We start from the raw sequence: 14,880 nt of genomic DNA on the forward strand, positions 1-14,880 counted from the left end.
CGTCAAAACCAATTAGCCTCTTCCCGAAGGATGGATCCATACTGCTTCGCATTGTCATAAACTGGCCAGAACCAGATTGAGCAAGGGGAGGCATACACTCTATGATCCTGACACCAAAACCTATCATTCTCTCACACCTTATGAGGTAGAGATGACCACAGACGGGCGGGATCAGCTTGAGTAGGAGGCCATTTACCGACTGATTCAGAAGGAGAATGCTGATGCCGGGACTTCTCAGGCACCAACACAGTCAAAGAGCAAGGGCAAAAGGAAGACGGTCCAATGGAAGGATACTGGGTAGTTCTATCTTAGAATTTAGGGGCGACTTTTCTTCTCAGCAGGCAAGAAGAGATGACAGCTCCACCTTGGCCTTTTCAGCTGCCTCTCGAAAAGATAGTGCTCTTTTCTAGAGCTCTGCATCCTTCACCATCTTCTCGATGTCAAACTCTGACAATCCACCAGCAAATGGATTGTCAACATCAGAACCAGACGATGTATTTTTTAGTTCCACATCAGAGCCAGACAATGGATTTTTCAGAAATTTTGGAATCTTGCCAAAATTCAAGAAAGAAGGGAAGGATGTAGACGGCTGGCGCGTCACCATGTGGGAACGTGTTCTTAGAAGATGGGCAGTGAATCACCTAGTAATTACTATGGTAAACCCGAAGCATATAAATAGGGCCCATTACTTTGATATCGAGGAGGCAATTGTTATCACTTGTATGAGCTCTTTGAGCTATAATTGCACTTAAGCATCAGTGGCAGTATTATTGGCTACACTTTCTCTCTCTGTAATCATATTCACTGTAATCTCAATCATGATATATATATATATTCCAGTGATACTGAGTTCTCAACAGTCTTCTGAATCTGAATCTGAACTTTATTCCAGTCTTTAAGTCTGATTCTCATTTCAGTATTCATATTTCAGTCTAGTCACTGATTTCTGTCTAGTTTGCTGTCTGAACTCTTCCTACTCGAAGTAGCTGAAATCCTTTAACACTGGAATTAGCTATCACAAGAGATCAGCTCCAATTCCAAAAAGTTATGAGTTTTTACGTGATAATGGGATTCCTCCTTTTGGTTCTTTTTCTTGTCATTGAGAAGATGTAATTCCCACATCTTTTATTCCTTACTTGAATTTTTAATCTAAGGCTACCACAAAATCTCAAATTTTTAGGTTAGTAGAGTATGTCCCATTCTGGTCATCACAAGGAGAAACTTAGATTCATGTTATAATTTCCATGAGTTAGTTTGTTTATGTCCAGACCTCTAATGAGCATGCTTAAGACCATGTTTTAGCTCTTAATTTTTCAAGTTTAAGTATTTGTATTTAATCTACCATTGAATCAAGGTTAAGGCTTGGTTCTCGGGGGATTCACTCTATATACAAAATGGGACGCCACCTACAAGCGGACAACTTTGATAAAACCCCTATGTACGACTCTCATTAGAGAATATGACCCCTCTTTCTACGCTTATACTATAATCAATGCAGAAACTATCATACCCCTATCTTATATATAAAATGTAGGTCTCACATGATCTAACCGAGTAAAACTAGTCAAAGAGCGTGTAGCATAGTGATTGGCAACGTACAAAGGAACTCATTTTTGTTGATAACTAGATGTACCCTCAATGTGTCTTAGTTTGACTTTTAAACTATGTGCCCGTTCAGCCTGCACTCTAGCTACTCATCCATCTAAATTACTCATAAACATGGTTATAAAGTTGTGTTAGGTTCTCCGTGTAAATTTGCATCTATACAAGCTCTTTATATCTTTCATCTCTCAACAAATGAACTATAATCACAAAACAAGCAATTGATACAAAGCAGTGCTAGTTCTTGCATGTATATTTGTAGCTATTGACTCACAAGTTTTAGGGAAGACTCTTTATAGCTTTCATCCCTCAACAAATGAACTATAATCACAAAACAAGCAATTGATACAAAGCAGTGCTAGTTCTTGCATGTATATTTGTAGCTATTAACTCACAAGTTTGAGGGAAGACTCTTTTGGGAAGCCATGATTTTGAAACACAAAAAATTCCTCTCATCCCCCCTCCCCCCTAAATATGATACCCCTTCCATTATTTTTAAGATTAGGAGATAAATTATTAGGGGCCTGCCCCCTAACTTATATGTTTATATAACTTGTAAAAAAAACCCCTCCCCTGCACTTACGTGATGCGGTAAGTTCTCCATGGTGAATCCCCCGAGGCTCGGTTTAAGAGCCATGTTTGAACAAGCTTAAAGAACACATGGAACTTCCAAATGATTTAAAATTAACCATGTTATACTTTTCAATTACCCAAGTTGTAAACCCATGTTTAATCCATCATGTCATCAAGGTTTAAGCTTGGTTTAAGAACGAAGTTTGAACCATCAATGAACAAGCTTAAAGACCATGCTTAACTTCCAAAAGATTTAGTTTCTAAACCATATTCTAACTCCAAATAACCATGCTAGAATCCATGCTTAGTCTATCATTGAATCGGGACCAAAACTTAGTTTAAGAACCATGTTCAACCCATCAATGAACAAGATTAAAGAACATAACTTCTAAAACAAAGATTTAGACCTAACCATGTTCTAAATGTAAATATCCATGATAATGAATCCATGTTTAATCTACCATTGAATGAATTCTAAAGCTTGATTTAAGAACCAAGTTTGAGTAATCTAGAGAACATGTGTAGCCTTCAGAAATATTTGAGTTCAAATCATATTCTAGCTCCAAATAACCAAGTTTAAAGACTTAGACCACAAAATTAGCCATGTCTAAATAGCACAATTAGGCTACCAGCTTTAGCATGTGTGTGTGTTTATGGAAAGCCATTAACTAAACATATGTAGATGCCTAATTTCTCACATTAGCATGTATGTGTGTGGCTAATGGATAGCTTCAATCAAACATGTGCAAATGACTAATTATTCTACAAATTAACATATGTGTATGTGGATAACTAAAAATCTTCAATCTAACATGTGTAAATGCCCTGCTATTCTACATATTAGCATGTGTGTATGTGGTTACCAAAAAACTTCAATTAAACATGTGAAAGTGCCTATTTATTCTACACTTTAGCATATGTGTGTGTGGGGGGGGGGGGGGGGCTATGGAAAGCTTTAATTAACATGTGTAAACTCCTAATTATTATCACATTAGCATGTGTGTGTGTGTGTTTGGTTAACAAAAAGCTTTAAGTAGCTTGTGTATATGCCTAATTATTCTACACATTAGCATGTGTGTGTGTGGGGCTAATGAAAATTTTCAATCATTATATGTATATCTCATTATTCTACACATTATCATGTGTGTATGTGGCTTTGGTTAAACATGTGCAAGTGCCTAATTGTTCTACACCTTAGTATGTATGTGTGTGGGGATATAGAAAGATTCAATTAACATGTGTAAATGCCTAATTATTCTCACATTAGCAAGTGTGTGTGGCTAACACAAATCTTCAATCAATACGTGTAAATGCTTAATTATTCTACAGATTAGCATGTGTGTATGTGGCTAATAGGAAAGCTTTAATAAAAATTTGTAAATACCTAATTATTTTACACATTAGCACGTGTGTATGTGGTAAATAAAAAATGTGCAAGTGCCTAATTATTTTACACCTTAGCGTGTGTGGGTGGCTATGAAAAGCTTCAATTAACATGGCAAATGCCTAATTATTCTCACATTAGCATGTGTGTGTGGCTAACAAAACACTTAAATTAACATGTTTAAATGCCTAATTATTCTACACATTAGCATCTGTGTGTGTGGCTAATGGAAAGCTTCAAATAGCATCCGTAAATGCCTAGTTATTCTACACATTAGCATCTGTGTGTGTGGCTAATGGAAAGCTTCAAATAGCATCCGTAAATGCCTAGTTATTCTACACATTATCATGTATGTGTGGCTAACAAAAATATTTCAACTAATCATGAGTAAGTACCACAATTCAACCATAAATAAGCATGTGTGTGTGGCTATGGAAAGCTTCAAAATGGTCATGAGAAAATGCCATAATTCGACCATAAATTAACATGTGTGTGTGATTATGCAAAGTTTTCAAGTAACCATGAATAATCACCAAAATTAAATCATAAATTAGCACGTGTAGGTAATTATGGGAAGCTTTCAAGTAACCATGAGTAATTGCCACTTCCTTGTCTAAAGAACAGCTTGAAGAAAACAACACAACAATTTTTAGTGGCAAATTCAAGAGTGAAGGAGGACACCAGGTTGAATTTGAAATGCTACTGAAGGAGGTATATGATGTAGTAGCAAAGCCAGACACCAAGGAAGTCAACAGAAGGCTAGGCCTAAGAGATTTCTACGACCAGGAACCATGCGGTGTGGATTTCTAGAAGGCATATGAATTACTATCCTCAATCAAGGAAGATGGGTTGGCCCAAATCATTGATCAACAAGGGCAAAAAGTTGAAGTGGTGATCACTAAAGAAATAGTGGACGAGGTGCTGAAGCTGCCAACAGAGGGTATATTTATGCGGGCAAGAGATAGAAAAACAGAAGGAACTTTTACCAAAGATACTACTGCTGCCACATTTTCTAATCTCATCAAAGGTAAGTGGAGGAACCAGCTCGCCTATACCATCAACATTTCCACTTCCTCTCAAAGAGACCGCCATGGTACACAACTCCAAACCATGCGGTTACGACTACTTTCACTCATGTATTGAAGTCGACAACAAGGCAAGAAATAGATCATGCGCAATATGTGCTTACGACACTAAAGGGAACAAAGAAAGAGAGAAAGATCATGGTATCTAGGCTCTCTAGAAGTGCTAACAAGAATAGCATATCATGCTATTGGAATGTCCAACAATTTTCCGCCAGTCTCAGATCAGAACACCTGGATTGTATTAGCTCAACCTTATCAAAGGACCACTCGATCAACAAAGAGAGTGTACAAGTCAGATGAGGAATCTGCATAAAGCTCCCATGAAGCCCATAGCAGTGAAAGATCTAACAACCTATAAAGAAGGGCAAGGATTGAAGCAATGAAGAAGAAAGCAATAGCAGCTCACCAAGAGAAACCGCAGCAAAAGAATGCTAGATTTGAAAGAGAAAAGAAAACATGCGAAAGGAGCCGCCAAGCTGCAGGTAAGGACCTCAAAAGATGGAGTCCAAAAGATATAAAGGGACCAAGAACCAAAAACCCGGCAAGGAAAGGACTAGAGAATCCCAAAGATTTTCTTGAGCGGATGTATGCGGAAGCAGAAGTTTTAAAGCTAAAGGAAGCTCAAGAAGCTCAAAGAAAATCAACAAAAGAAGCGGCTGAACACCAGTGACGACAAGCAGAAGCTGCTCAACAAAGTGAGTCACATCATGACCATGCGGAGATGTCTCCACGGGCCTCTTCACCAACTATGGAACAAGAAGACCAGCCCATGCCGAGTCCAAGGTCTTCACCACAAGATAAGTCCAATGAAGATGACAAAGCAAAAGAAAAAGAGCCTGAACAATAGGTAGAAGCAAGTTTTGAACATCCAAAGGAAACAGAAGAGACTGAAGCTGGACCTTCTACAACAACACAACCAGAATCAGCCAAGGCATCCATGAAGCCTCAAGAAGTAGAAGCAACCGAGGTATCCGCAAAGCCTCAAGGAGGAGAAGTAGAAGCACCTCCATGGCCACAAGCAGAAGCTACAACACAAACAAAAGAGCCATAAACTGAAATGGCCCAAACCTCTAAACAACCCCAGGTCGAGCCTCAATATTGGGAAACAAATGATGAAGTTATCATGCAAATGAATGAATATGCCAAGCAAATGTAGCTGATGATAGAGAAGATGCGAACATCAGCACTTAGCCGCAGTGCTAAGGCTAAAGACCTAGAACTAGTCATTGATGTTGTACAAGAAGAGATAGATGACAGAATGAACATCATTGAAGATATTCAATGGTAGATTACAAAGCTAAAAAATTAAGCAGTCTCATACACTAGATTGCAAAGGAGAAGCAACAAAAGGAGATAGAAGAGCTAGGAGAGCTCCCGACAAAGTTATCCAATGCATGCAAAAATAGAGATCAACAACTAATAGAAGTAACCAATGAATTTTTAACTGTTGCAATTAGGGTTTCACAGAAATGCACACAGCTTGGAGAAGACAAAGGAAGCTCAAGGCACACAATAGAGAGTGTATTACTTAGTGTGCAATGGAAAGAAAGATAGCCCTAGATTGATGAGCGTATATACAATGCTCGGGGGAAAAAACCTCCTAAAGAGGGAAAAAATGCCCCGGCGGTCCTAGTGTGTTCACACACATCACTACCACATGTATATGGTAACAAATCCCCCTTGGAGTGATGCGGTGAACGAGAGCTAGCATATGAGTAAAGGGAAGTGCCATGCCTTGAGGACATGATCAGTCCACAAAGGGGAGTAAGGCCAAAGCTTTGCGGAAAGCTTCAAGCTTCTCACGAGACAATGCCTTTGTGAAAAAATTTGCAAGGTTGTCCTTTATTGGCACATAAGCCAAGCTGATCTCTCCTGCGGAGAGACTCTCCCTAACATAGTGGTAATGCACCTCAATGTGCTTTATGCGAGCATGAAAAACTCGGTTCCTTGCAACTGCCAATGCACTCTGACTGTTAGTGTAGATAGTGTTGGCAGTGTCCTGTCCAACACCCAAATCAGCCATAATGCGTCTGATCCATACACACTCAACCGTAGCTGTGAAGACTGCCATGTAGTCAGCCTCACAACTCAAAGTGGCCACAGTAGGTTGCCTCTTGCTCAAACATGATATATATGAACTGCCAAGCATGAAACAAAAACCACTTGTGGACACTTGCGTGTCAAAACAACCAGCCCAATCTAAGTCCGAAAAAGCATGTAAGTCTGGTGGCAATGATCCCCCCTTGAAATAAAACAAGCCAAGATGTAAAGTGCCACTAAGGTAGAAAAAAATCCTCTTCACAGCTTGCCAACGCTTAGACCCTGGGCTATGTATAAATTTGCTGACCTGTGAGACTGCAAACTGAATATCCGGCCTCATGTTGCATACATAAATGAGGTAGCCAACAGTAGTTTGATAAAGAGTGACATCAGCAGGATCGCTAACATCATGTAGACTCAACTTCAAACCTGTTTCCATGGGAGTGGCAATAGGTTTGCAATCCTCAAGTCCAAACTTACATAGCAATGTCTCTATGTAACTTTTCTAACACAAGGCAATACCACCATCACAGTGCTTAAACTGTATACCCAAGTAATGATGCAACAGCCCACAATATTTCATCTTGAAAGTAGCATTCAAATCAGCCTTAAATTCAACAATATGTTTCTCATTTGTTCCAGTGATCAACAAATCATCGACATAAAGAACCACAATGAGAAGTACATCACCCTCACGTTTTACATACAATGTGCTTTCTGTTGGACTGTTACGAAAGCGTCGTTTGACCAAATGAGTGTCAGCTTTCTCATACCAAGCACGAGGAGATTGCTTCAACTCATACAAAGCCTTCTTACATCTACACACTTTGTCCTCTTGTCCTTTTATGACAAAACCGCAAGGGTGCGTTACATAAACTTCCTCAAATATGTCACCATTCAAGAAAGCAGTAACAATGTCTGATTGATATACATCCCAACCAAAATGAGCTTCCAATGCACATAGAAACGCACAGCAGTCATACGACAAGTGGGAGCAAAAGTCTCTTCATAATCTATGCCTTTTTTCTATGCATAACCCTTCGCAAAAAGTCGAGCCTTATGGAGATCGATCTCACCATCCGGCTTGAGTTTCAACTTGTAAACCCACTTCGTACCAATGGCCTTTTTGCTAGGAGGAAAATCACATAAAGTCCATGTGTCATTTTCTATAAGTGCATCATATTCTAATTGCATGGAAGTCATCCAATTTTTTGAATTATGTGCTTCATCAAAAGACAGAGGCTCCTCAACATCATGTAAGCTAGGCATAGTTAAACCATAACAATCTGATGCATAAGATGCATGGCGAGAGCCTGAACGAGTACGACTAGACAAAGGTGCATCATGGGACCACAACATGGGATAGTGAGGAGGACAAAAATTCTCAAGCAATTAGTGTCCCTTTGCACTAAAAAAAGTACACGATAGAAGGTTGTGAGATACTTCTATAGGAACCAATAAGAAAAAACTAGGTTATATCAATCTTATGATAGTCTAGGGCAATCCAAGACTATGGACTTAGCAAACCCAAGAGAAAAGCCAAAGCTTTTCCACATTGCCAATGACCTGACGCCTCAACAAGAAGAGGAACTTGTATCAACTTTGACAGAATACAATGATTTGTTTGCTTGGTTGCTCAAGGATTTGAAAGAGATAGATCCTAAGATTTGTTAACATACTATTCCAATGAGAGAAGACGCTGTTGGACGGATACGCCGTGACGGACGTCAGCATAGCGAGAACTCACCTAACATATAATGTCAACTGAGGACGAAGCTCGACCCGCAGGCGCATGGAAGCAAGCAAAGGGTGTCAACCTCTACTCGACTGACTAATGACTACTTCCTACAGAAATATCAAATCTACATGCCATGGGTTCTGTGAATGTGAGAGTCTCCTATGATGCTACCACAAGCCAAAAGCCCATTAGACGTTCTCGAAACATTACGAAACTTGAGGGATATCCTATCAACACCAATAGGACACTCTCCCTAAGGTCCGTGACCAAAAAAACCTACTCAATACCCTCCGTGCGGAAAACGCGTAGGATGTCTGGCTGGTTTTTGCAGGTCGACGTTTCCGAAAACTAAAGTGCCTAATGTGTAGCTCTACTTGCTCTGATTGCGTGGATATGCTGAAATGCAAAAACGGACAACAGTTACTCATGGAAACTCCAAAAGTAGCTCGTGGGTGAATCTGCCAAAACAGAGACGAACGCGCGTGATGTAAGCATCAACGTGTAGCTCTCCTCGTGGGCAACACACTGCTGCTCTCTGTTTGTGATTTCGAGCACCGTAGCTCCTGTAGCACACACACACACACTCTCACTCTCTCGAAGTCTCCCAACGACACAGAAGATCAGATTTATTAGAAGTCTCCTTACAAAGCTTTAGGTTTTGGCTTATATACTAAGCCTTAGAAAACCTAATGTCCAACCAAAATGACCTTATTTGTCCCTAGGATTCTATAGAGCTTAATTACAACACCGTGAGCTGGCTTTGCTCATCCAACAAGCATCTGTGGCCTCAATACAATTGCTGACTTAAAATATGAAGTTCCCGTAAACATTACAAAAGTGACCGTAATGGCTCAAAATGATAATAACGGGATATTTGATGATGTCCATGAGCTTGTATCTTCACATTACAGCATCCGTCTTCGTCTTCATCACTTCATCAACATCTTTATTTGAAATCTTTAGAGAATCTTTGAGGAATCTTTTTGGAATCTTTGTGGAAGCGTTGTGGAAAGGTTGACCTTTCAACACTCTCCCCCTCCAAAGTCTTGTCCTCCCCGACAAGACCCTATGTGTGCAGTGGCCTTGGCGAGTGGTTCATGTTTTGGTGTTGGTTGAATCTTTTGTTGTTGCAATTGCTTCTACCAGATGCTTTGTATGTTGTAGAGTTACCTTTTTCTTGTACATGTAGTGTAGTTGAAGCCATAGCTCTCCCCCCCCTCCGATTGGTTGTTGTAGGGTGAATAGGTTGAGTGAGGTTTGTTGTTGCAGCAAGTCTTTATCTTGGCAGCTCAATATTGTTTGTTCTTTGGGTGTCATCTTGCATGTGTACCTGTAAACTTGAAGCCTTTTTGAATTTTTTCTAGGCCGCTCCCCTTTGATCCTGTAGTTGATGAGCATGCAGTTGTTTAGGGATGTCGTTGGTCTGCTTTTCTGTGTTTTTATAAGAAAAATAGTAAAAATAAAATGTGGCGTATATTACAAAATGAAGGTCTTGGATACTTGGATAAGACTAAAGGGAAAAACCTAGTGGGAAAAAAATGCCTTTAGTCACCATTAAATGTGAGGCTATATGTACTTATGTTTGATGTAACCGAGTTTTGTTGAGTTAAAGTACTTATGGCCGTATGGCTACTATTACTGGATATACAGTGGATAAGTGTTAGTAGCTTGAAGTCAGAGTCATTGTTGTTGAGCAAATGCTTATGAAACCTGTTACCACTTTGTCGTCGTCATTTTGTTGTGTAAGTGCATGGGTGGAACACAAATCGTGTCAAATGAAAATGTCCAATGATGGGACATTAAATATGCTTGCACAGATAGATGCATGGGAAACAATATGCGGTGCGAGAGGAGTTTGAATGGGTGCTTCTAGGAGTGAACGTAGCTAGAGAAGCAAAAATATATTTGACTTCAAGAGCTGCCGTGACTCACAAGAAGGGTTTTTGTCGACGAGGTTTTTTCCACTCTCCTCACTGTGTTCATGTGCGTGAGTGTTTTTTGAACTACTCTGCCACTCCACCATTTAAAATAGTAGACTTCGACTCTTATGCTCACCTATCCAGCATGAGCAACTCAATTTTACAATATGCTCAACTCTTCTAGCTTGAGCTATAATCTAAATATCTAGACTCATAGACCATAAAAAATATTAAGACATGAAGCTTGGGTCTAATGCTTGCTCATTTAGTGGCTCAGCTGCCCGACTCTGGACTCTTATGCAATTATTTTTATGGCGACTCGACTTACTCTCGGGAGCTTTCGACCAAGAATAGGTTTTGAAATTCAAAACTCCCATCCTCGAAGAGAGGATTTGTAAAGGACCATACTGGCAATATTGGTTTCTTTTGCCATACCTGGGTGACCTTGGTTGTCAAAATTTCTTTTTTTTGTTGTTGGTCCCTTGTTTGAGAAGATTGGCTCGCTCCATTCCCCGTAACACTTTGTTTATCATGTCTTGACATTTCTTGAGAGCTAGAGATGACTTCAATCTTCTTTGGTATGTGTGGTTCTTTTGGAACCCATTTGTATTTGCATCGTGTGATTAGCGTGTCTTTGCAGATATCCTTTGCCTTGACTGTGACATTGTCCTTGATTTTTCCTTCCGTGAAATTGCGATTATTTTCAAGCTGAAGTCGTTTTCTTGAAGAATGTTTACCTGGCATCTTTGGTAGCCAGATTCTCCGATTTCCTTGATAGTAACCTTGTGCTTGAAGAATTGTAGATGGCACTTACCATGATGTTTTTGATGTCGTATTGAGATGTACAAGAGTGCCATTTTTGGGATTATTTATCGATGAAGTCCTATGTTGGTATGAAGGCCAGTTGGATTTGAAATTTCCTGCATCCCTTTGGCGAGCCTTGTTGGTTGGTCTCCTTTGGTGATATAAATATGAGCTTTGTTGCTTTTGGGGACGCTTTTTGAAACCTTTATCCACCACATAAGCCGAGGTCTGTGGTTTTGGTAACCAAAGTTTCTTTTGACCCTCATAATAGCCTTGCTCTGCTAATCTGTAGTGGGAGGCTATCCATCCCATGTGTTTACCTTTCGTCAATCAGCTAGGCTCATTTACCCATATTGGGTCCTTGAACTTGATTTCTTCAGCTTTGATGTAGACCTTTGAAGATTTTTGTCGACGATGATCGCGTAGTGTAGGGTATATAGTTCGGTTGAAAGATTTTCTTTGGATTCTGTCTTTCATGTGGAAGCATGTGGTCAGATCTGTCTTGAACTTTTCGGGGCTGGATTGAAGACTCTGATTTAATGGGTTGCTTCTGTTGGTAGGACATTTGTGGGGTCATTTTGGCTTTGCCTTTGTCGGAAGCCGATAATCTTGGAGCAGCAGTAGGCTGGATTTCTTGAGAGCTAGTCGTGATGACCATTGTTGAAAATTCAGGTTCTTCTGCCAATGTTTTTGCCAAGTGCTTGGACAAAATCAAATGTGTATTCATTTTGGGGGAATCCACTACTAGGAATTTGTCTTTAATTACCTTTGACCATAGTTTAAGGGAAGCTTCTGGAATCCCTAAACTTGTGACAGCTATTCCATGTGATATAGGAACCTGTACCTGAATTTCATACAGTTCTGGCTTACCTAGAAGTAATCATAGCCCATAAGACATGACATTAGTCGTGGCAGTGCAATCTATCTCTGCTGTAAAGTTGAATTTCAGTTTCTCATACACATCCAACGAGAATTTAATCTTCTTGTTGGCTGCCAAGTAACTGATGTCCTCTTTGCTTTTGGTACTTGTCTTGGACTTTTGTGCCTTGGAAGCTTTGTCATCCTCTTGTATGTTGAACTTATTTGTCATTTGACTGGTTGTAGCATGTCCAAGTGCTTACTATCTTCTGTTGTAGCTGCTTGTTGGTGTTCATTTCTAGTTTCTGACTGTGACACCTTGATTCTTGATTTTAGAAGCTCTCTGTCACTATTTACTTCTTCTAGCACTTGAAGGTCATTCAATGGTGACTTTTCTTCTTGGAAATGTTTTGAAGCTTGTGTAGCAGGATGTTGAGGTTTACTCTCTTCTTCTGATGCAATGGTCGCCGTGGCCTTTGGTTTCCATTGTTCCATGGGTTTTTGTAGAGTTTCTTCTCGAAAATATTCATTCATATCCTGTATTGCTTGTCCTTGGTAGTCAATCTTGGACTCAGTCATTTCCTGTTCTTCTGTGCATTGTATGTCTTCAGTTACATCTTCTTTTAGCTTCTCATAGTCTTTGATTTGTTCAATCACCAATGAAGAGTCCACAATAGAAAATTTATTTGGTAGACTTTCAGCTTCATCCATTGACTCTATTTGCATGTCTTCCACTTGTGACTTGGCATTAAGAATTTTTGTTACCTCTGCCACCTCTTCTTGTGTTGGCTCACTATCGTTAGAATCTTGGCTTCTTTTGCTCTCGAACCTTGAACTACGAGATTCATCTTCATCACCTTGTGGATGCTCTAACTTATCCTCACTGAGGTTCCTTAAACGATCTTGAATCAGCTGATTCAATTGATATTTTTTGACAGCTTGATTCTCTATGATAATGTCGTTGACACATTTGAGTTCAAGCAACTGTGTCTTGAGCCTATCTTTTGTGCTCTGCGACAAGATTTGCTTCTTTTCTGGAGATCTTGTTGGGGATTCTTTCTTCCGTTCCCTTGTTGTCACTGTCTGAACTTTGCTTTTGGCTTGTTGCTTCTTCTTTTCCATGTAGAGCTTTACTGGGCAGTCATCCACTAAATGACCAATGGCACATTGGTCGCAATATGTTGTTATCTCAACATGTGCACCCTTTGGACGAGGCAGCTTTCCATAATACTACTGATAATGGTTTCCAGTGGTATCTAGATACAGATATGAACTCTTCTTTGCATGCATGAACCTGTAGATTACGACTGATTTAGGTGTACCCACTGGCTTTGTCTCTTTATCCTTCATCTTCTTGTCCTTGAGAAGCTGAAAATAACTTCCATTATTGCTTGCATACAAGATCAAATCACTATCCATGCTTTCTAGCAGTTGTGATGCTAACTCTTCCATCAGTATATGGTCTTTGATGTGGGGCTTTTGCATAGCCTTAGGGCTATGTTTCCGAGTTGATTTTGGCGAGTTCTGCACCGAGGGTGAAGATTGAACCGAATCTTTGTTTTCCGTTTCCCTTGATGGTGCTTTTGGACAGGGTCCAAGTATGTGACTTACAGGTTGCCCACAATTGCTAAACCCATCCATATTTTTCACATCGGCTATTTCATAGTGCCTATCGTTTTTGTTGACCACAATGACATCTTGACTTGACCTTCTACATTGGGCATTGTGAATTTCCAGTGGTCTCTCCTCCGGCTCGGCATCTTCCAATGCGTCTTGAAATTCCACTTGGACTCCTGAAAAGGACACTGCTTCTTGTAAAGCTGGAATTCTTAATCCCACTCTTGAAGATATAGGGTCTCTTTGTTGAGTTTGAACTCCCCCCATCCGAGAGTGTTCCATATCTGATGTTGGCATCTGTTTAATGCCTGATGATATGACTTCTTGTGCTTTGTTAAGTAGCTCTTGAGACCAAGCTAGTTCTTTTTGAGGTTGGGCTATCTTCATAGCTGGTACCTCTTGTGCTGGTGCAGTGCACGAGACTTGTGTTGTGTCTTTCCATGTTGTGCGTTGTGTTGTGCCACCCATTTGTGTAGTGACAGCTGTAGTTGTTAACTCTTCCAAGTGCCTAGTTAGAGGTAAACCCATGACGAGATGGTATACATTACCACCTTTAGACATGTAGTCTTCTCCTCTTGAGACAAACGCTTCTGCTATAAAGTAATGATTGTTTTCTACAGAAACTTCATGACTTGTGATAGCCCTGTAGTATCGACCGTCTTCATCTCCATAGAAGGTACCAAATTTCTGTTCTCCATCTTGTGCTTTGTACAGAAAAATACTTGGTGGATATGCGTAGAGTTCTGTAAGTTGATCCTTGTACAAAATTTCTATCTCATTGTCGATGTATTTTCCGTGCCTCATGTAAATTGATCCCAGACAGTCTTCCATGAAATTTGGATGTGGGTGTAGTACATTCTTCGCTGTTTCAACTTCCACATATTGAGATGTCCTAGTTTCCTCTGTATCTTTCTTTGTCTTGATGTACAAATTCCGATTGTCATCCTCATAGCATGGCAGTCCTTTGTAGTATCCAATCAGATAGATCCGAATTTGCTCTCTTGTAATTTCTATGGATGTACTTGAAGCTTCTTCCTGACTGGTATGATTCTTTTGAGACGCCATTGCTTTCATCTTGACTCCCTTGTTGTACATGTTCAGTGATAGCTCTAATTGCTTGCCTCAATGCTAATAAAAATTATTAGCACCCTTGTGTCGGTCTTTTTCGCTTGAGGTCCTTCAGCTTTTGTGGATGCCTTAATCTCTGAGTTTTATGAACTGGGATTTGCTTGCACTGCTTGAACTTCTTAGCTCCCTTGC

Source organism: Adiantum capillus-veneris, chromosome 13 (assembly GCF_014529385.1).
Source record: "Adiantum capillus-veneris isolate H3 chromosome 13, ASM1452938v2, whole genome shotgun sequence".
Taxonomy (NCBI): domain Eukaryota; kingdom Viridiplantae; phylum Streptophyta; class Polypodiopsida; order Polypodiales; family Pteridaceae; genus Adiantum; species Adiantum capillus-veneris.